General features: G+C 43.5%; 1 protein-coding gene across 2 annotated transcripts in view; it reads left to right on the top strand.

The window, feature by feature from the left end:
• The first annotated feature begins 1,038 nt into the window (after positions 1-1,038).
• Positions 1,039-23,050, top strand: part of LOC149441982 (serpin B6-like) — a 60,822-nt gene continuing 38,810 nt past the window's right edge. The window contains exon 1 of one of the 2 annotated variants that reach the window (XM_089656681.1): positions 1,039-1,252. The gene's annotated coding sequence lies outside the window, so the exon portion shown is untranslated. The remainder of the gene's footprint in view (positions 1,253-23,050) is intronic. The other variant, XM_089656680.1, reaches the window with a different exon arrangement.

Raw genomic sequence — 23,050 nt, forward strand, 5'->3', positions numbered from 1 at the left:
GCGGGGTGCGACTTGTGATACGCGGGGTGCGACTTGTGATACGCGGGGTGCGACTTGTGATACGCGGGGTGCGACTTGTGATACGCGGGGTGCGACTTGTGATACGCGGCGTGCGACTTGTGATACGCGGTGTGCGGCTTGTAATACGCGGTGTGCGACTTGTAATACGCGGGGTGCGACTTGTAATACGCCGGGTGTGACCAGGGGCGGACTGACAACTCATGGGGCCCCGGGCAATAGGGGATCATGGGGCCCCTGTGTCCTTGCCCAAACTCCAAAAAGCCTATGAAAAAGGTACCAGGGACATCTCATGGGGCCCCCTACTGACCCCGGGCCCTCGGGCAGTGCCCGACTTTCCAAATGGTCAGTCCGCCCCTGGATGCGAGTTGTAACACTTCCATGTAAACCGAGAGAACATTGTGCAGCTGGCAGAGTGTATGAGGAAAAGAAGAGACACGGCTCTCACCACCTGTGCTGATCCATGTGTAGAGGAGGCCACACCCTCTGATGTATTTCCCCGCCCACAGAGGATCACTGACACAGTGTATAAGTTGTAACACTTCCACTAATTACTAGACAACAGTGTGCAGCTGACAGTGTGAGTTGTAGTACACAGTGTAGGAGTTGTAGTACACAGTGTAGGAGTTGTAGTACACAGTGTAGGAGCAGGAAGACGTCCACTAGTTACTAGAGAACAGTGTGCAGCTGACAGTGCATTCATTATAAGAGGTGTAACACTTCCACTTATAAAACTAGAGAACAGTGTGCAGCTGTCAGTGTATGAGTTATAATACAGAGTGTAAAGGTTTTATACATAGTATGAGTTATAACAGTGAGGGAGTTGGAATACTTATAACTAGAGAACAGTGTGCAGCTGACAGAGTGTATGACTTGTAATACTTCACAGTGTGCAGCTGAGGGAATGTACGAGTTAATAGCTCCCATGTAGCCCGGAGCCCCATCCATGTGAGTGTTGTGGTCAGCAGTGAGGGGCGGGTACATTGCTGGAACATGAGTCAGGCAATGATCACTTCCTGCTGGTTTCCTCATCTGTGTGTAGCTGTGAGGAGCTGAGTATCTGTGTATCTGTGTGTGGGACTGAGCAGCATCACCCTCTACCTGAGACGTGTGCGGGACTGAGCAGCATCACCCTCTACCTGAGACGTGTGCGGGACTGAGCAGCATCACCCTCTACCTGAGACGTGTGCGGGACTGAGCAGCATCACCCTCTACCTGAGACGTGTGTGGACAGGTGAGCCCCATGTTATTAGCAGTACGTCCAGGTTCCATCCTATTGAATGTGTATGTTATGGGGGCGGGGTACATTGTGACATGGAGCTCCTGTGCTCTTTTCTATGGGAAGTTGTTCAGCATAGACAGAATGGAGCGTCCTCTCATGTGCAAGGAATGGTGCAAAGGTGAGCAGGTGTGTTCCGGGATAGAACACGGAGGAACGTTTGCCCACTGCCATCGTATTATTGGATGTCTGTCCTTGGCATGGTGTACAATGGGAGCAGGTGGAGTCCCACCATTTTTATGGGATGTCTTCCAATGTCAGGCTGGTGTAGTTGAGGCTCGGTCGTGTCCCCTGGTCATGTCTCCTGGTCGTGTCCCCTGGTCGTGTCCCCTGGTCGTGCTAATTGTGTAGATGATTAGTTTTTCTTACAAATGACAGGCTCCATAATCTCCTCATCAGACGTATTACCTTGGCATCCTCTAAGAGTGGAGTCCGGTACATTGAGGCTCCATGCCAACATCCCGGAGCGGTGTGTTTGGGTGCGGCACGTTCCGTGACTTTGTACTGTAAGCACCCATGTCTCCAGAGTATCATTGCTGTCTAAAAGTTAGCTGAAAGTGGAACTGGGACCAAAAATGTGTGAGCAGGCATTGTATTGCTGAAGAGACGTACTGTGAGGGAACTTACTAAAAGTGGAGCAGCTGTGCATAGTAACCAATCAGCGTCCAGTGCCAGCGTGTTCAGTTAGGGCCAGTTCACACTACATGCGTTTAGTTGCTTTTTTTTTTTCTGCCTCCAAAACACACAAAGTATGTTCTATGGTTGTTAATGTCATAGTTCACATCAGTGCTTGCAGTTCCAGTGCGTTCCGGCTGCAGAAAAAAAAAGTAGAACATGCTGCATTTTTTTTCTGCACAGAACTGTACTGGAATGCGGAAAAACACAAAAAAAATGTACCAAAAACGCACATGTTCCTATTTAATTTGAAGAAAGAGGGGGGAAAATACACTGGAATACATAAAAAGTGCACTAGAACGCATCAAAAACGTACATGTGGAAATGCATCTGGACTGTGTTTTTACAGTGTGAACCAGCTCTTAACCATTTCCTGTCTGGCCATTGTATGTAAACGGGCAGACGTTGGCAGTGCAGGGCCTCCCTGCCCCGTGCTTGTGCGCACTCCCAGGGAGCGCGCAGCACTGCGATCCGGGGCCCGCTGTTTCCTCCGGACACAGTAGAACACCAATCTTTGCACGGGACCTCTGCAAGGTCCCGATCATGGGATCACTGATTGGCCAATCAGTGATCACATGAAGAGTAGTAAGCAAGATGTCACTTCGGACATCATTGCTTACTACGTGTGAAATCTGTGAATGATCACAGAGGTCACATGGTACAAGGCTATTCACAACAGCCTTGTACCATGTGACAAGCTGTGACCAATCACAGCTCTCACAGTATTTCTCAATAAGTGCAAGAATGCAACCAGAGAGGAGAAATGATTTCTTTTACAGTCTTTATGGGTGTAAACGCAATCAGTGTAAAAAAAAAAACAACTTCATAACCCCCCACAAGTAGTACAGTGTCACCATGGTAACACTGTACTGCTAGGGTGACCGTATGTTAAAAAAAACAAAACATTTAATAATATTAAAAATGTAAAATTTTTTAAAAATTATAATTTTTTGTTATAAACTAATTTGGGTTATTTTTTTTACTTAAATAACTGAATACATTTCGGCCAAGATTTATGATGAAAGATTATTTATTTGCAAAATTTTATAAGAAAAACACTTTTTTTTTCAAAATTTTTGGACTTTTTCATTTATATAGCAAAAAAAATAAAAATCCCAGCGGTGAATAAATATCACCAAAATAAAGCTTTATCTGTCTCAAAAAAATGCTAAAAAATGCAAATGGTACAGTGTTGGATGACCGCACAATTGTCATTCAAAGTGTGATAGCGCTGAAAGATGAAAATTGGCCTGGACAGGAAGGGGTAAAAGTGTCCGGACTGGAAGTGGTTAAAGTCTAAGTTTACCTTGAGCCACCAGTCACACCACTGCAATTTAAAATCACAACATTTGTGTGCAATTTCAGCACGATTTCAAGTGCAATTAATACTTTATTGCTGCTTGTGAAGATTTTCAGCGATTTTCTTGCAATTTGCAGTGCTATTTCCATTATATTCTATGTATGTGAAATCGCAACAAAACTGCAGAAAAAGTAATGCAAGAACTACTTTAGAAATCGCACTGCAGCAAATCGCACGTGTTAAGACACTGACATTCTTTAGATGCAATTTCAGTTCCCAAATCGTATGTATGACAGGGCACTGAGTGCCGATTGATACATGCGAGGTGCCGATTGATACATGCGAGGTGCCGATTGATACATGCGAGGTGCCGATTGATACATGCGAGGTGCCGATTGATACATGCGAGGTGCCGATTTGATACATGCAAGGTGCCGATTTGATACATGCGAGGTGCCGATTTGATACATGCGAGGTGCCGATTTGATACATGCGAGGTGCAGATTGGATACATGCGAGGTGCAGATTGAAGCTCAGGTTTCACAGCTAATTGATAAAATAGATGCTCAGCGGTTCATGTCAGGTTTACATCAGGTTCAGGACAAGATTAGGCCAGGATTTTCTCCTGTTCACACATATGCGGTTTAGAAATGGTTCCCATAGAGGTCAATAGCCTGTAATCCGCACCTGAACCTGAAGGCACTGCTCAGAAATCAGACATGACTCTTTTTCAAACCACACTTAATCTGCACCGCCAGTGCACCAGACATATGTGAACAGGCACCATAAGAAACCATGTATTTTTCACGTCATGCAGATTGGATGCGGTTCAAACTGCATCCACTCCACATATATGTGAACCAGCACTTACAGAAAAAAAATGAATAAATGCACATTGTTGTGCAGAAAAAAATGTGCAGTTATTCTTCTTTCCTGCAGAAGCCTGGAGAGTGTTTAACCTACAATCACGGGTGCAATGCGGGCTCCTGCACACATATCCTTCTGCTTTTAGTTTGTACCTCTGTACAGGCTGTTTGAAGTCTGTTTGTGGACATGTCAGTGGACTACAAAATCGCTCACCAACGCAGCCCACTGTAACTACAAGTCGATACTTGTCTTCTGATTCGAAGGTATCTGTGAACGAATGATATGGCTGTGTGGGCGGAGCCCCGCCCTGCCGTGCTGTTTTTAAAAAGTGACAGCAGGTGCACGGAGAGGAAGCCTCACCTGCTATCTCAGGGGGAAGAGGAGGCAGGAGCTGCAACATGTTACATGTTCCAAAGGTGAACTTGTCCTTTAACCCTTCTGCTGTTATTGCATTTTTGCACACATGTTTAAAAAAATTATTTTAGGCCTGAAGATTACACCAAACCCATTACCCCCAAACATTGCATATTTTCTGAAAGCAGACACCCTAGAGAATAAAATAGTGGTAGCCAATTTTTCTATGTCACACAATATTACCGCAAAGGTCTAGGAAACGCTAAATTTCAGTAAAAAACACACTAAACAAATGCAATAAATTACCCATCTTGTTGGTAAAATATAAAAGACAAAGTTGCGCCACGGAAATGGATACCCAACATGTCAAACCTTAATTTTGTGTGCCTGTGACAGAGTGGCAAACTTCAGTACCCTATATTTTCTATAGGTGACGCTTCAAAGGCCCCTCCAGGTCATCAGTTCAGTGTTACGGAGGAGGTCTTGTGCTAGAATGATTTCTTTTCACAATGGCGTGCGTGGTGCTATATAACGTGTATCGCAATCAACCTTTTCATGTGTAGGTGCCCCGTCATGTGCATTTACATTGGTACGTGCATGTATGTAGGGGAGGGGGTCCAACAAAAATTTTTTTTTTGGGGGGGGAGGCGCAGGGGGATGTGCTTTGGGTGTAACTTTATTTGTTTGCGGAAAAAATTTTACTTCATTTTTTTTTGTCCATCACATAGGGGACACAAAGTCCCCTATGCAGGGATTCTTAGGTGACGGGTTCTCTTGAACCACTTGTCCTCCAGAGGTTTTACCCCCCCCCCCCCCTTCCTGAGCAGCCCATTTTTTGCGACCGGGGCTGCATTACTTTAATTGACAATTGCGTGGTCATGTAACGTTGTACATAAATGAAATTTATGTCCTTTTTTTCCCCACAAATATAGCTATCTTTCAGTGGTATTGATCATCTTGTTTTTTTTTTTTTTTGCACTATAAACAAAAAAAAGACAGACAATTTAAAGAAAAACAATATTTTTGACTTTTTGCTATAAAACCTATTAAATAAAAAAAATTTTTTTACAAACCATTAGATTTCTTCATAAAGTTAGGCCAAAATGTATTCTGCGACATGTCTTTGCTAAAACAAAACCCAATACGAGTAAATTAATTAATTTACATGTAAGTTATAGCGTCTACAAATGGCGATGTATATATACTGGAATTTTTTTTTTTCATTTAATACTAGTAATGGAGGCGATCAGCAACTTAAAGTGGGACTGCGGCAGGCATTCTGACACTGGGGGGAACTGACTAACTTACAGTGACACTAATACAGTAATCAGTGCTAATAAAAGCACTGACACTGTACACTGGCCAGGAAGGTGTTAACATCTGGGGCGATCAATGGGTTAACTGTGCTGTGTGTGTTTTACTGTGTGCTGTATACTAGGGGGACGTGCTTTTTTGTATCTCTGCTGTGCATAGAGATACACAACAGCATGTCCATGCTGACAGGAGAGTGAGCTGTGTTTACATGTTGACACACAGGTCTCTCCTGTCAGCTTAAGGCTACGTTCACACTAGCGCTGTGTGCAGGCGGCAGAGAGGCGTTTGGGAAGCGTTTTTACCGCTTCCCAAGCGCCTCTGCCAATTCTGCACATTACAGCACATGGTGCTGTTCCAACGGGAGCGTTTGCGTTGCGTCGCAGCAAAACAGACGCCTCTGGACGAGTCAGGAGGCGTTGAAGCCTCCTATTCTCGTCTATGGTGCCGCTCTGCAAACGCCCGGCCGGCGTTTGCGGTGCGGTTGCGACGTGGTTGCGGGGCGTTTGCGGAGCGGTAACACCACTCAAACTGCATTATAGGCGTTTGTGGGGCGTTATTAACGCTCGGCAAACGCCTAGCAACCGCCGCTAAACCGCGCATGCGGCGTTTGCCGAGCGTTAAAAAACGCTCCGCAAACGCCGGACCAACGCTTGCCAAACGCTATAGGGGCATTTGGCAAGCGTTGGCAAAACAGCCAAGTGTGAACGAGCCCTTACCCAGCAATCTGGAATCGCCGGCCGGTACACGGTGACTGACATCTCTAGCCGCCAACAGCAGCATGGGTAGGGTCCTTTTACACGGGCGTCCGTTTTTCGAATGAATAGCAAACAGGGCACACTGATGGGGACCCTGATATAAGGGGGTAGTCTGATGGGAATCTTAAATAAAGAGGTACTCTGATATGGACTCCTGATGTAAAGGGGGACTCTGATAGGCACATCTGATTATAAGGGGGCACAAGCTCTGTTTAATCACCCTAATCCAATGACAGACTACTACATACTATTGTTTTCCAGGTCGTGACACTGTGGGGTTTATTTACTAAAGCTGGAGAGTGCAAAATCAGGCTCACTTCTGCATAGAAACCAATCAGCTTCTAACCTCAGCTTGTTCAGTTAAGCTTTGGCAATAAAACCTGGAAGCTGATTGGTTCCTATGCAGAAGTCAGACTGATTTTTGCACTCTCTAGCTTTAGTAAATAAACCCCTGTATGACAGACTGTCAGCGACTCACACAAAGTATTGTCATTATGCCCCCTGACTTTTTTTTTTTTTTTACTGCACCCCCAGATCAGAGAGGCTGGATCCGGCCCTGTCTAATAATAGCAAAATGTATCACGTCATTTCACATTTCTGACGTGCAATGCAGGTCCTTACTATGCAATATTAAGGGTCACACACACCAGATTTCCACATGGGTAAAGTAAATGTACAATCTGCCATATACTAAATGCCTCTGACATGAATCTATGGATAAATTGTTGGATACAGGAGACTGTATTAAGGATACATTTATGTAGCAAATCTCAACCAGTAGGGGAGACAGGTGACATCTGTTCAGTAGGTGACACCCCTTTAAAAGCCCTACATCACAGTAGAAGGACCGTGCCTGCACTATACATTGTTCTGTGTATTGCCGTACAGCGTGTACAGTGCCAGCCACACCTCACATAAATCTGTAAAGAAGTCATGTATCTGTGGAACGCAGCCACCATCCACACTCTTCCGCACACCTTTAGGGCACAAACGCTTTGGTGCCAAATATATTGAAAGCTGAAATAGACCAGCAATGTAAACGGACACACCCAGCAATGTAAACGGACACACCCAGCAATGTAAACGGACACACCCAGCAATGTAAACGGACACACCCAGCAATGTAATTGTAACAAAAATGTAACCTTCACTTACACCTTCAACCTATCACACAAATAAAGCCATAAATATTGCCTTGGAAATCTTGAGCTCTGAAATTTGAAATGCGTGAAAAAAAATTAAAGATCTGACTCAAAAGGGTAGTGTTCTATAAGCACTAGTTAGGTTACTCCCAACCCCCCCCCCCCTTATCACAACTGCCTTTATACTCAGATATATTGTTATGACCCACTGATTTCCCTTCATCAGAGGCCACTGGTGGGAGTAGAAATCTAACTGACTGAAGGTTGTTTTAGGCTGTTTGGCGGTTTATTTGTTTTATTCATCTTTTAATTTACATTTACTGCTTCTGCGTTATTACACACAGTGGGAAACCCATGGTGAGTAAATGTCAAGGCGGCTATGGATTTTGAATGTACCAACTATGTGTTTACCTTTTTGTATTGTGCATTTTGTTGTTTGGGACCATGTTAACCAGTTCAATACCGGGCAATTTTACACCTTCCCTCCCAGGACAGTTTTCAGGTTTCAAGCGCTCTCACACTTTGACAATTGCGCGGTCATACAACATTGTACCCAAACTAAAATTTTATCATTTTCTTCACACAATTAGAGCTTTCTTTTGGTGGTATTTAATCACTGCTGGGGTTTTTATTTTTTGCTAAATTAACAAAAAAAGACCAAAAATTTTGAAAAAAAAAAAAAGTTTTTCTTTGTTTCTGTTATAAACGTTTGCAAACAAATAATTGTTCTTCATAAATTTAGGCCGAGATGTATTCTGCTACATGTCTTTGGTGAAAATAACCCAAACTAGGATGTATTTTTTAGTTTGTAGGAAAGTTATAGAGTTCACAAACTATGGGATATATCTGAATATTGATCAATCCTGAAGTACTGACAGCCAATCTAATTTCTTGAGGTCCAAGAATGTCAGAACAGTACAGATATCCTCCAAATGTCAGAACAGTACAGATATCCCCAAATGACCCCTTTTTGCAAAGTAGACAGTCCAACGTACTTCATAAGAGGCATGGCGAGTTTTTTGAAGTTGTGTTTTTTTTTTTTTTGTCATTTTTCGGAAAATGAAAAAATTAGTTTCACTATTTTTTTTTTTTTTTACATATTGTCACCAGTGCAGTACAGCGTCATCATATAACTGGCATGGCGGTGATCAGGGACACTGACTGGTGACCATATGGGGGAAAAAAAAATACATATATATTTTTTTTATTTTTTATTACATTTTTTTTTCTTTTTTTTTAAGATTTTGTTTTTCATATTTCACTATGACCAAAGTAGTACAATGTTACCATACATTGTACTACTTTGGGGAAGTGATCAGTATTTTTTTTTTTTTTTACACAATTTGCTTATATTAAAAATTTACTTTGCTATAAGCAAGCATTTACCTGAATGACATCGATTCATTCAGGGTTTTTTTTTTTTTTTTTTTTGACCACAGCTAATCACATGACATTCACAGCTAGACACTAGTATACAATGGATGGTATACAACTGTCATGTGACCTGCTGTGATTGGTACCGGCAATGGGGCCGATACTCAGATCTGTCATCAGCCGTGTCCGAGGTACACGGCCGGTGACAGATCACGCCGCTGCGCCGCTCTGCAGGAGCGCAATCTGCGCATGTGCGGGAGGATGCCATATGGCGTCCACCCGGAACGCTGATCACATTTGCCACCCGCCATTCGGCCATAGGGTGGGTGGCAAATGGTTAATATATGCATATCATGCATTGTTTGTTTTAAGATGCATGTCACAAGAAAGCCAGATAAAGTTGATCCTCCTAGAGCACACCGGAGCGCAGGCGCACGGTGTGTTCATGCACTTAGTATGTCAGTGCCATTATTGAAAGATGAGCTCCATCTAAATCTAGTTAGAACTGTCATTCCTTAACACTTGAATGTATGTCTATATGGTAGAAATGTGTATGACATGTGAGTGTCTGTGGCATGTACTACTTGATTGCTAGGTGCAGGTGGCAGCATAGTGAACTTTGTTTCCATTGGTTGGTGGGCTCCGTAATCATTGGTTCAACCTTCAATCCTGTGTTTTTTGTTTTTTTTGTTTTTCTTCCCACAAAATGCTAGTGCAAACCTCCACTTCCCCCTTCTAGATTACGTCATAGATAATTGGTCCTCCTTGCACAGTTCAGCTCTGTGACAGCTACGAATGCTTGTTTTGCTGGATAGAATGCGATTTATAACGACAAAAATAACAGGGTCTTGTGAACACTGGAACTTCTGTTTTTCATCTTCGGTCATCTCCAGCTTTGTGCAGAAAGGTGGAGTGACTTTGCCAATGTATCAGGAGTCGGCTATCATCATCCAGCCAGCATCCTGTGGTACTGTCGAGTGGGGTTTTTTTTTTTTTTTTTTTTTTGGTGTCATACATAATCAGAATAGGAAGGTAATGAGACATATCTGTCAAATTGTCCAAGCACTGGGGAGATGGGTTTATATGATGACCAATGATTTTCTTAGCAACCAATGAAAAGATTGGGGGGATGTGAAACAGGGGAACTGGGTGGGAGCCCTGTAGCTGACATGGCCCCCTCCCCCAGGCATGCTTACAGGACACAAGAGGTGGTTGCAGCTAATTTCTGCCAACATTCAACAATAGGGATGCCCACAAAGCAGGCTTCTGTTAGGAATGGAGCAGAGAAGCTGGAAAGCAATGAATAAAGAAGGCATTTTTCTTATATTTCATAAGAGTTGCATTGGGGAGGCGAACAAAGGTCTTTAGAAATGAATGTACACTCAGCCAGAATATTATGATCACTGACAAGTAAAGCGAATAACATTGATTATCTTGTTACAATGGCGTCTGAAAGTGGGTGGGATATATCATGCAACGGGTGAACATGTTGTCCCTGAAGTTGACAGCAGAAAAAATGGGCAGGTGTAAGGATTTGAATGAATTTTTACAAGGGCCAAAGTGCAATGGCTTGTGGCTTGTCCAGGTCTGCAGTGGTCAGGACCTACCAAAATGGCCCAAGGAAACAAAGTTGGCATCAGGATCATGGGCAGCCAAGGTTAATTGATGCACATAGGGAGTGTCCTGTTTTGTCCAATCCAATAGAAGAGTAACTGCAGCTCAAATTGGTGAAAAAGGTAATGCTGGTTCCCATAGAAAGGTGTCAGAACAAACAGTGCATCATAGTTTGTTGCGTATGTGGTTGTGGACCTGCAGATGGTCAGGGTGCCCATGCTGACCTGTGTCCACAGTAAAAAGTGCCTACAATGGACTTGTGAGCCTCAGAACTGGACCACAGAGCAATGGAAGAAGGTGGCCTGGTCTGATGATTTCAAGAATGGTTCAAGGAACACAGTAATGGATTTGAGGTGTTGACTTGCCCTCCAAATTCTCCAGATCTCAATCCAATCCAGCATCAGGATGGGCTGGAAAAACAAGTCCGATCCATGGAGCCCCCAGCCTGCAACTTCAAAGACTTAAAGGATCTGCTACTGACAGCTTGGTGCCAGATACTACAGCATACCTGCAGAGGTCTAGTGGAGTCCATGCTTTGATGGTTATCATGTTTTGGTTGATCATTGTATGCGCCAGTATTTTTTTTTAATGTTCACGAACGCTCTTTAAAACTTTCTTCTTTTATTATGTGGCAGCCCAAATTTCTCCTTTTTTATGCTTCATGCAGTCTCAGACATCCCACTCTATGTGCTGCTTGAACTGCCAAACTGCCTCCTATCTCTCTCTACGGGCCTTACTTTGGCTTCCGCACAATTTACTCCCTTTCTCCCTGAGTCCCATGATGGTACATAACTTGATGGTGTGGGACTTGGTTCGCTACTCTGGCAATTTGATGTCCTCATTCCTGCCATTTCTATCTGTCACTCATAACCCCCTCTTTCCCCTAGGCCTGGAGGAGCCTCAGGCATTTTCTTGATGGCTCTCCCATGGCTTTGCAAGGGTCCAACATTTTCTTTCCTCTTGCTCTTTTCTGTCTTGGGAGACCTTCCAGGAGATGTATAAAGCTCCAGCGAAAGAACACTAATTTTCTCCAACTAAAGCACTGGATTGGCGACCTTCGCCGCACATCCACCTTCCCATTTCCAAAGACCTGCTTTATAGCATATATCAGCATCCCCCAGGAACCTCTGGCCTCATTTTGGCTATCTATGCTTTTTTCAATGGCTGCCTGTCATCGGCATCCCTTTCTAATATGTCCCAATGGGAGTGGGATCTCCAAGCACCCATAGATTCGGAGGATTGGAGTAAGGCATAGAAAATGGTCGGCAAATGTTCTTATAATACCAACACACTTGAGGCTGCGTACAAGGTCCTCCTGAGTTATTACTGGGTTTCTGCTCGGGTCCCTCATGCTTATCCCGAGTGTAATGACAGATGCTTTCGAAACTGTGGCCAACGGGGGGGGGGTGTCCTGCCCATTGAGTGGTCCTGCCCGAGATTGGTAGGGTTCTGGTCAAGGATTTCTCTACCTTATTCCACCTAACAGTCCGTAAAGATGCTAAGCTGGCCCTGCTGCATGTCCTATACATGGTTTATATGTGCACCAGCAGAAACTGGCTATTTACCTCTTTATTTCAGCCAAACAGACCATAGCCCAGGCCTGGAACACCCCATGTGTTGCCTTCCAAGGGGTGAGGATGAGCATGACCTCTTTGATGCTTAAACAGCAAATGTCCAGTATCCTGAAAGATTCACATTCCAAATTTCTTAATATATGGGAGCCTTGAATTTGTTATGAACCTCTCACATTTCAAATGGCCTGTTCTGACCAATTGTGATTGCTACCACCGAGGCTTCCGAGTCTGAAATGTTCTCTTCTCCCTCTCCTCCCCTTTTCTCCTGTCAAAACTTTCCTTTCTGGTCTCTCTCTTTCTCATGTGTAGAGACCTGATCCCTTGGTGTTGGCTCCCTCTGGGAGGCCACACCTGAGGTGATCATACTGTTATTTTGTATTTGCAGTCCTTTCCCCTGTGTATCAATGCTTATTGATATCTGCTATGATTATGGCCTTCACTCGTTTTCTCTCTTGTTATACCTGATCATTGTTTAGGGGTTTATTATTATTACATCATAAACAGAAAATGCCACAATTGTAATTCCATAATCGTACATTCACACTGGTGTCTAATTGCTGTATTTTGAAATACAAAAGTGATAGGTAGATGTGGTAAAATACAGGGTATATTCATATATTTGTCTTGCATTCCCAGGATAGGCGCATTCATGGGATAGAAACATAATTTTTTTTTTTTTTTTGTTTTTTGTGCTGCATCATTTTCAGATGTGAATTTTTGGATTGAATTATTAGCTTTCTGATCATTTTAGTATGGATATGACAACTGTCATCTGCCTTGCCCTGGATGTGACTGTAGTGACTTTTCACCATGAAAATGCCTCAGTAAGCTTAAGGTTTGCATAGCTTAACAACTCGTTTAACCAGCTACTGTATATATTCTAAAACGTTTACGTGGTTAAAAGAAATAGAGACTTGTTTCAATAGACAATGGAATATCTGAACTTCTAGCCATATATTAAACTTTCTGTGATAAAACAAAATGCCTAAAGCTATAGATGTTTGGATATACAGTGTGGAAGAATGTGTGATGTGTGTGTGGGTTTTTTTTTTTTTCTGTAATGCACCTAGTTGTGTTAATTTTTCCACTTATTTATGCCTTTTGCTATGGACAGGACAGGGATGTTGAATTCCTATCTGCTGACGCCTGGGACATGCAGCGAGTGCCGGGCAAGAAGCTATTTTTTTACATTTGGCCCTACTGCGGGCAAGCAGCAGGGTTTATAGCCACTCTCCCATGTGCTGTCCCTATCGACTAGCCAGCGCTTCCACCGGCTGATAATGGAGGCAGCAGTGGTGGACAGATCAGTACCTTCTCCCCTAGCAGAGATCAGGCTGCTCCCCAGTGTTCTACTCCTCTCCGACCCTGAGGTGGAGCCTGCTGCCAGGCTTGCAGTGATTGTGCTGATTTAATAGAAGGCTGTAGGACTGGTATGTATGTGTGCTGTGTAGCCACTGAGTGATCAGGAAGCACATGGTAACACTTTAATTGCTAGAAGATAGTGAGTGGATATGGTTAACCCTTTTATTGCCAGCAGATGAGATCCCAGTTGGAAGTGTATGATTAACCATTTCATTGATAGCAGATCCTTGGTGGAAATATACATTTGTATTCTGGATCGGTTAGCATTGAAACGGTTAATCATATGCTTCCAACACATCTGAAAGGGTTAATCATGCTTTCCCAACTGGGATCTCATCTGTCAGCAATAAAAGGGTTAACCTTGTCTAGTCACCAGGAATCTTCTAGCAATTAAATTTTCTTTACTAGAAGACCCTGGTGACTGTACACGATTAAACAAGCGGTGGAACTTCCAGGGTCTCAAAGGTCACACTAGTGCCCAGGCGTTTCTCCACCATGGGAGGGCCCCAAGACGACAGGAAAAAGGCCCTCTGCGGGACCATAATAAAGGGCTTTGGAATAAGTGGGAAGGTTCCCAGAACTGATGGAAAGGGCCCAGGGGTCCTTGTTTTTTTTTTTCAATGGGGCTCTGAAGGTTCTAGCTACACATCCAAGAGGCAGATAAATATCACAACCACTCTGTCTACCTCTATGACATAGGAAACAGGAAGAGATGAGCATACATCACTTCCAGTTTCCCCGGCGCCAGTTTTAAAAATGGAAAGCTTTTGATCACACCGATCGTGGTGTGAGCAAATGCTTTTAAGGGCAGAAGAGGTGTCTGGGTCTTATTAACCCCAGATCTCGCCATAAAGAATACCTGTCACTGCCTATTGCTGTCACAAGGGATGTTTACATTTCTTGTGACAACAATAAAATCAATTTAAGAAAAAAAAAATTTTTTTTTTTTTTTTTTAAAGCATCCCTGCCCCCCTGTGCTCATGCACAAAGACGAACATATGCTTCAGTCCCACACGCATGCAAACAGCAATCGTCAAACACATGCAAGGTATCGCCATGAACTTTAGATCATAGACAGTAATTCTAGCTCCAGGACTCCTTTGTAAATCTAAAGCGGTAACCTGTGAAGGCTTTTCGATAGTAGACTATGGATAATAAAATTTACGTTTTTTGCCGTTGCACGGGCAGGCACATTTTTAAAGCGTGACATGGTTGGTATCTATTTACTCGGCCTAACAACATCTTTAATAGAAAATTTGGATTACATGTTGTGTGGTTTTTTGTTTTTTTTTTTGTTATTTTTTTTGCTTTCAAGTTACAAAGTGTATTTTTATTTTTTTTTATTTGATTGAAAAACTGCTACGCAAATACCATGTGACATAAAAGATGTCAACCCTCACTAATTTATTCTCTAGGGCCTCAGCTTTAAAAATATATATAATGTTTGGGGATTCTAAGAAATTTTCTAGAAATGAAAGTAAATTGGGACCCTGATTTTAGTCCTTGAACAAGTAGTTTTTTTAAAAAAAAAAACTTTCCACACCCCTGCAGGACCAAAAATGTTTTCAAGTTCCAACCCCTCGTTACACTACTGTATTTTTGTCTTTGTTCCCTAATTGGAAAGATTTTTCATTATTTTATGTCTTGAGAGGAAGTGAAAAAATCTCTCTAATGGGATGCAAATGGAAAAAAGAAATCACAAGAGGCTCTAATCCTTTTTTCACAGTATTCAAAATGAAATAAAATTTGGCTAGAGTTCTACTTTAAAGTGATTTGTAAAGGTGTTTTTTTTTTTTTGTTTTTTTAAATGTAGCGCTTTCTAGGTACATAGGGTTTGTTGTTTTGTTAGATGCTGGATAGCAGCCTGGGATGAGTTAGCCTGGGATGAGGTATAGAGTTCACCTCAGGAAAGGGTGAGAGGCTCTACAGATGAGGGCTTCTGGAGCTCTCCCACCCTTCCAGAAACTGTAAGAACTTTTCTGGAAGAGGGGAGGAGGCTCAGATTTGCATGTTTAGGGGAACTTGGCCAATCTCCAGGCAGGAGGCTGGACATGGTGGTTAAGGGTAACCCTTAAATATGGCAGAGCCTGTGTAGCAGGGGAGTTGTTGCTGAAGTTGGGTGGAAGATGGACTGAGAGGAGGCTGGAGTGTGGAGCCTGGGAGGGGAGCCTACCTACAGGCAGGATACTGGAAAGAAGGATCTCCACTACCCAAAGTCTCCTTGACATCTGGTGCAGTGGGGATGTGGCCAACCCAGCATAAGGCCTGAAAGCAGCTACTAACCCATCAAGATGACCAGACAGTTTGAGTACCTCTACACCCTCAGGGCCAGACAAAGGGAGAGGGCATTCAGGTGCATACCCAACTGCACTGTGTGCACTATTATAAGGCAAGTGAGTATTTTGACCAAATCATCTTTTTTTTATGCATATTGTCCAACTCCAAGCTGTATAAACTTGCATGCTTATTGGATTTAAGCATATCGGGTGATGTGTATTTGTGTAATGAGGCAGGATGTGGCCTAAGGAGATCAGCACCTTATATAAAGGTGTTGCACAATTATTAGGCGGTTGCTTTTCCTCAGGGAAAATGAGCCAAAAAAGACTTAACTGACTCTGAAAAGTCAAAAATTGGAAAGTGTCTTTCAGAGGGATTCAGCGCTCTTGAAATTGCTAAGATATTGGAGCATGTTCACAGAAGCATCAAACATTTTTGATGTTTTGAAGGTCGCAAGAAATGTGTTTTGAGAAGAGATGTAAATTAACTGCCAAAGATTTAAGAAGAACCAAACATGAAAGTACCAGGAACCCATTATCCTCCAGTGCTGTCACATTCCAGAACTGCAACCTACCTGGAGTACCCAGAAGTACAAGCTGTTCAGTGCTCAGACATGGCCAAGGTAAGGAAGGCTGAAACCCGACCACCACTGAACAAGAAACAAGTTGAAACGTCAAGACTGGGCCAAGAAATATCTGAAGACAGATTTTTCAAAAGTTTAATGGACTGATGATATGAGAGTGACTCTTGACGGACCAGATGGATCGGCCTGTGGCTGGATCAGTAATGGGCACAGAGCTCCACTTTGACTCAGACGCCAGCAAGGTGGAGGTGGGATACTGGTATGGACTGGTATTATTAAAGATGAACTAGTTCACAAACCTACTGCCAATTTTTGGAAGACCCTTTCTTCAAGCAGTGGTACAGGAATAAGTCTGCATCTTTCAAGAAGTCCATGATTTTATGCAGGACATTGCTCCCATCAAATTCATCAAAGTACTCCACTGTGTGGCTAGCCAGTAAAGACCTTCAAGATGAAAGGGTGACATGACCTTCTTCCTCACCTTACCTAAACCTTGAGAACTTGTGGGACCTTCTTAACTACTTGCCGACCGCAGATAGCCGAATGACGGCTGCACTGCGGCCGGCCAGTTCTGGGTGGGCGTCATATGATGTCCACCCAGAACGCACTCTCCTGCGCACCCGGCGATCTCCATGATCGCTGTGTTCTATGGACACGGCTGATCACGTGATGTGGTAAAAGGCCAATCACAGCGGCCTTTTACCACGTGATCAGCGGTGTCCAATGACACGCTGATCACCGGGAAATGCAATTGCCGGTTCTCGGCTGCACTTTCCTCACGCCGTCAGATTGTGGTCAAAGTACTGCAGAGAACCGGCAGTTGTTAGAGCAGGGATCGGCACCGATCATCAGGGCACTGCTGATCAGTGCCCTGATGATCGTACCCAGCAGTGCCACCCACAAGTTCCGCCCACCTGTGCCCAGCAGTGCGCCCACTAGCTCCGCCCACCTGTGCCCAGCAGTGCGCCCACTAGCTCCGCCCACCTGTGCCACCCAGCAGTGCACCCACCTGTGCCCAGCAGTGCAGCCCAGCAGTGCTGCCAGTCAGTGGCACCAGTCAGTGTCCAGCGGTTGTGCCAGTCAGTGCCCAGCAGTGCCTCCAGTCAGTGCCACCTATTAGTGCTGTCTATCAGTGCTGCCTCATCAACGCACATCAATGAACAAGAAAAATTACCTGTTTGAAAAATTTTATAATAGAAACAAACTTTTTTTTTTTTTCAAATTTTTTGCTATTTTTTTGTTTATAGTGCAAAACGTAAAGCGCCCAGCGGCGATTAAATACCACCAAAAGAAAGCTCTATTTGTGAGAAAAAAAGATAAAAATTTCATATGGGTACAATCTTGCATGACCGCGCAATTATCAATCAAAGTGCGACAGCGCTGAAAGCTGAAAATTGGCCTGGTAAAGAAGGGGGTATAAGTGCCCTGTAGGCAAGTGGTTAAACAGGAGATTTACAGTGAAGGAAAACAATACACCTCTCAGAACAGTGTCTGGGAGGCTGTGGTTGCTGCTTCAGAAAAAGTTGATCTTCAACAGATCAAGAAACTGACAGACTCCATGAATGGAATGCTAATAACTGCTTTTGAAAAGAAGGGGGGCTATATTGGTCATATATATATATATATATATATATATATATATATATATATATATATATTAGTGGGTGTGTGAAACTCGAAAAATTAGAATATCGTGCAAAAGTTCATTTATTTCAGTAATGCAACTTAAAAGGTGAAACTAATATATGAGATAGACTCATTACATGCAAAGCAAGATAGTTCAAGCCGTGATTTGTCATAATTGTGATGATTATGGCTTACAGCTCATGAAAACCCCAAATCCACAATCTCAGAAAATTAGAATATTACATGCAATCAATAAAACAAGGATTGTACATAGAACAATATCAGACCTCTGAAAAGTATAAGCATGCATATGTACTCAGTACTTGGTTTGGGCCCCTTTTGCAGCAATTAGTGCCTCAATGCGGTGTGGCATGGAAGCTATCAGCCTGTGGCACTGCTGAGGTGTTATGGAAGACCAGGATGCTTCAATAGCGGCCTTCAGCTCTTCTGCATTGTTCGGTCTCATGTCTCTCATCTTTCTCTTGGCAATGCCCCATAGATTCTCTATGGGGTTCAAGTCAGGCGAGTTTGCTGGCCAATCAAGCACAGTAATCCCACGGTCATTGAACCAGGTTTTGGTGCTTTTGGCAGTGTGGGCAGGTGCCAAGTCCTGCTGGAAAATGAAGTCAGCATCCCCATAAAGCTTGTCTGCAGAAGGAAGCATGAAGTGCTCCAAAATCTCCTGGTAGACGGCTGCGTTGACCCTGGACTTAATGAAGCACAGTGGACCAACACCAGCAGATGACATGGCTCCCCAAATCAACATAGACTGTGGAAACTTCACACTGGACTTCAATCATCTTGCAGTGTGTGCCTCTCCATTCTTCCTCCATACTCTGGGTCATTGGTTTCCAAATGAGATGCAAAAGTTGCTCTCATCAGAAAAGAGGACTTTGGACCACTGAGCAACAGACCAGGTCTGTTTTTCTTTAGCCCAGGTAAAACGCTTCTGACGTTTGTTGTTCAGGAGAGGCTTGACAAGAGGAATATGACATTTGAAGCCCATGTCCAGGATCCGTCTGTGTGTGGTGGCTCTTGATGCACTGACTCCAGCCTCAATCCACTCTGTGACAGTCCCCAACACTTTTGAATGGCCTTTTCCTGACAATCCTCTCTAGGTTGCGGTCATCCCTGCTGCTTGTGCACCTTTTTTCTTCCACACTTTTCCCTTCCACATAACTTTTCTATTAATGTGCTTAGATACAGCACTTTGGGAACATCCAACTTCTTTTGCAATTACCTTTTGAGGCTTTCCCTCCTTATGGAGGGTGTCAATGATGGTTTTCTGCACAACTGTCAGGTGAGCAGTCTTTCCCATGATTGTGATTCCTACTGAACCAGACTGAGAGACCATTTAAAGGCTCAGGAACCCTTTGCAGGTGTTATGGCTTAATTAGCTGATTAGAGTGGGACACTTTGAGCCGAGAATATTGCACCTTTTCACAATATTCTAATTTTCTGAGATTGTGGATTTGGGGTTTTCATGAGCTGTAAGCCATAATCATCACAATTATGACAAATCACGGCTTGAACTATCTTGCTTTGCATGTAATGAGTCTATCTCATATATTAGTTTCACCTTTAAGTTGCATTACTGAAATAAATGAACTTTTGCACGATATTCTAATTTTTCAAATTTCACCTGTGTATATAATTTTTTATTTATTTATTTTTTTTTTAAATGTCAGAAATGTGTTTTGTACATTTTTGAGTTGTTTATTATTCTCGCTTTTAACAGATGAAAAAAAACCAAGTGAGATGGGAAAATTGTTTATTTAGTTGCATAATACTTCTGCACACTAATAGTTGCCCAATAATTGTGCGCACATAGATATTCTTCTAAGAAAGCCAAAACCTCACTTTTACTTTCTTAAATATTCAGGTTTATTAACATTTTGGATTGACCCAGAGCACTGTAGTTATTCAATAATTAAATTAATCCTCAAAAATACAACTTGCCTAATAATTGTGCACACATCCAGGATTACTTAATTGTTAGCTCTTGGGATATCTTGCCCAGGGATACTCTCAGTTTAGCCGACTGAAGAGAAAGGACTCATCTGGGATCTAAGGAGGTACATCAAGGGGACTTTCCTTTTTAACACCTTCCCGCCTGGCCTATAGCAGATTGCCTGCCAGGCGGGACACTCCTTGTTGTGATTGGGCATCATATGACATCGTGTCAGAAGGAGCCGCTCACGCAGGGGTCGTGGGGCCACACAGTGGTTGCGATTTGTCACCGGCTGTGTCCATGGCACACAACTGATGACCTATCACTACACCGGCCTGTTGCCAGTGTCATGTGACCTCTGTGACCAATCACAGTAGATCACGTCAATTGTATACAATGGATGGCTTCCTGTCATGCCATCCATTGTATACAAATATGTTAGCTGTGACTGGTCAAAGCAGTCACATGATACAGATAGGGCCAATCACAGACCATCTGTATCATGTGATGAGCTTTGCCTAATCAAAACAAAAGACTAAATCAGTTTCATTCAGTAACAATGATTGCAAATATCAATAAAATACTTGGTTATTAGCTCTCATACTGTGTTTAAAAAAAAAATCCTGATCACTTGCCCAGAGTAGTTCTGTTACTATGGTAACAACATTGTATTGCTTTGGTCACAGTGTGTTGAAAAAATAATGTAATAGAAAAGTTAGAAAAAAATATTTAATTTTTTTTACATATGGTCACCAGTCAGTGTCTCTGATCACCGCCACACCAATTATATAATAACGCTGTACTGGACTGTTGACAATATGTAAATTAACTAGTAGCCGACCGCAGATAGCCGAATGACGGCTGCACTGCAGCCGGCCAGTTCTGAGTGGACGTCATATGACGTCCTCCCAGAACGCGCTTTCCTGCGTGCCCCAGGGGGCGCGCACCCGTCGATCTCCGTGATCGCTGTGTCCTACGGACAGCTGATCACGTGATGTGGTAAAAGGCCAATCACAGCGGCCTTTTACCATGTGACCCAATGACATGCTGATCACAGGGAAATGCAAGTGCCGGTTCTCGGCTGCACTTTCCTCACGCTGTCAGATCGTGAGGAAAGTACTGCCGAGAAGCGGCAGTTGTCGGAGCGGGGATCGGCACCGATCATCGGGGCACTGATGATCAGTGCCCTGATGATCGGTGCCCAGCAGTGCCACCCGCAAGTTCCGCCCACCTGTGCCCAGCAGTGCGCCCACTAGCTCCGCCCACCTGTGCCCAGCAGTGCACCCACCTGTGCCACTCTGCAGTGTCACACACCTGTGCCCAGAAGTGCCACCCACCTGTGCTGCCAGTCAGTGCCCAGGGGTTGTGCCAGTCAGTGCCCAGCAGTGTTGCCAGTCAGTGTCGTCTATCAGTACCCATCATCAGTGCCGCCTATCCGTGCCACCTCATTAGTGCCGCCTATCCGTGCCACCTCATTAGTGCTGCCTATCAGTGCCCTTTAGTGCTGCCTATCAGTGCCGCCTATCAGTGCCATCAGTGCTGCCTCATCAACGCACATCAGTGAAGGAGAAAAAATACCTGTTTGAAAAATTTTATAATAGAAACAAAGAAACTTTTTTTTTTTTTTTTTTTTTATAGCGCAAAAAGTAAAGTGCCCAGTGGCGATTAAATACCACCAAAAGAAAGCTCTATTTGTGAGAAAAAAATGATCAAAATTTCATATGGGTACAATGTTGCATGACCGCGCAATTGTCAATCAAAGTGCGGCAGCGCTGAAAGCTGAAAATTGGCCTGGTAAATAAGGGGGTATAAGTGCCTGGTAGGCAAGTGGTTAAAAAAAAAATTTTTTTTAATTTTTATACTTTTTCCAAAAAATTGTAACAAATTACAACCTCCAAAAATCTCACCATGCCTCTTACTAAATACCTTGAACTGTCTATTTTCCAAAAATGGGTGATGTTTGGGGGTATTTGTACTATTCTGGCATTTCCGGGCCTCAAGAAATGAGATGGGCCGTCAGTACATCAGGATTGATTGATTGAATTCCCCCCCCCCCCCCCCCAATGTCTCAGGTTTTTTTTGTTTAGCAAACAATAAAAAACTCAGTGGTGATTAAATACCACCAAAAGAAAGCTCTATTTGTGTGAAAATAAATGATAAAAATTTCATATGGGTACAATGTTGCATGATTGCACAATTGTCATTCAAAGTGCGACAGCGCTGAAAATTGGCCTGGGCAGGAAGGGGGTAAAAGTGTCCGGTATTGAAGTGGTTGAAAAGACAGTGCTATTTTCCTGATCCACATTCTTGTACAGTATACAGTTTGCTGAGAAGTTTTTTTCCTCAAGTTTGCAGTTCCATGGGCCCATAGACCCCATCCAAGTTGTTGACCCCTCAATAAAAACAACTAAAACACCAGCTCTCAAGGACTTTCTTACTGACTTTGTGTGTAAAGATGTGCAAATTGTGTGTTGCCTGGCTGTGCTTAGGGGAACCCAAACAAATCCAGCAGCTCCAACAGGGGTAGAGCTACGTAAGTAAAAAAACATGTCATACTTCTCTGTTCTGCTATGGGGGTAGATGTGCAGGCTCCATCACAAGCTGGGCTGTGTGCACCTAAGGACACACACATAGCATGGCATGGATTCCCCCCCCCCCCCCATTCCCTTCCACAGGATTTGACTGGCGGCAACAGGATCCAATGTCTCCTGCTGCTGCCAAGTCTCCTGTGAGAGGGGGAGAAGAGCTGCTGCATACCTACGCACAACTGGATCAAGAACGGGTTCAGGTAAGAGTTTAAGGGGGAGGAAGAGAGGGAGCAACTTTTGAGGTAAAAAAAAAGTTGTTTTTTTTTTTTGTTATAACATTATAACAATTGTAGTTAACCACTTGAGCTCCTGAGGATTTACCCCCCTTAATGACCAGGCCTCTTTTTGCTACTCAGCGCTGCACTAATTCAACTGATAATTGCGCGGTCATGCAATG

Source organism: Staurois parvus, unplaced genomic scaffold, assembly GCF_062004578.1.
Source record: "Staurois parvus isolate SC_StPar_1 unplaced genomic scaffold, SC_StPar_1.0 ptg000928l, whole genome shotgun sequence".
Lineage (NCBI taxonomy): Eukaryota > Metazoa > Chordata > Amphibia > Anura > Ranidae > Staurois > Staurois parvus.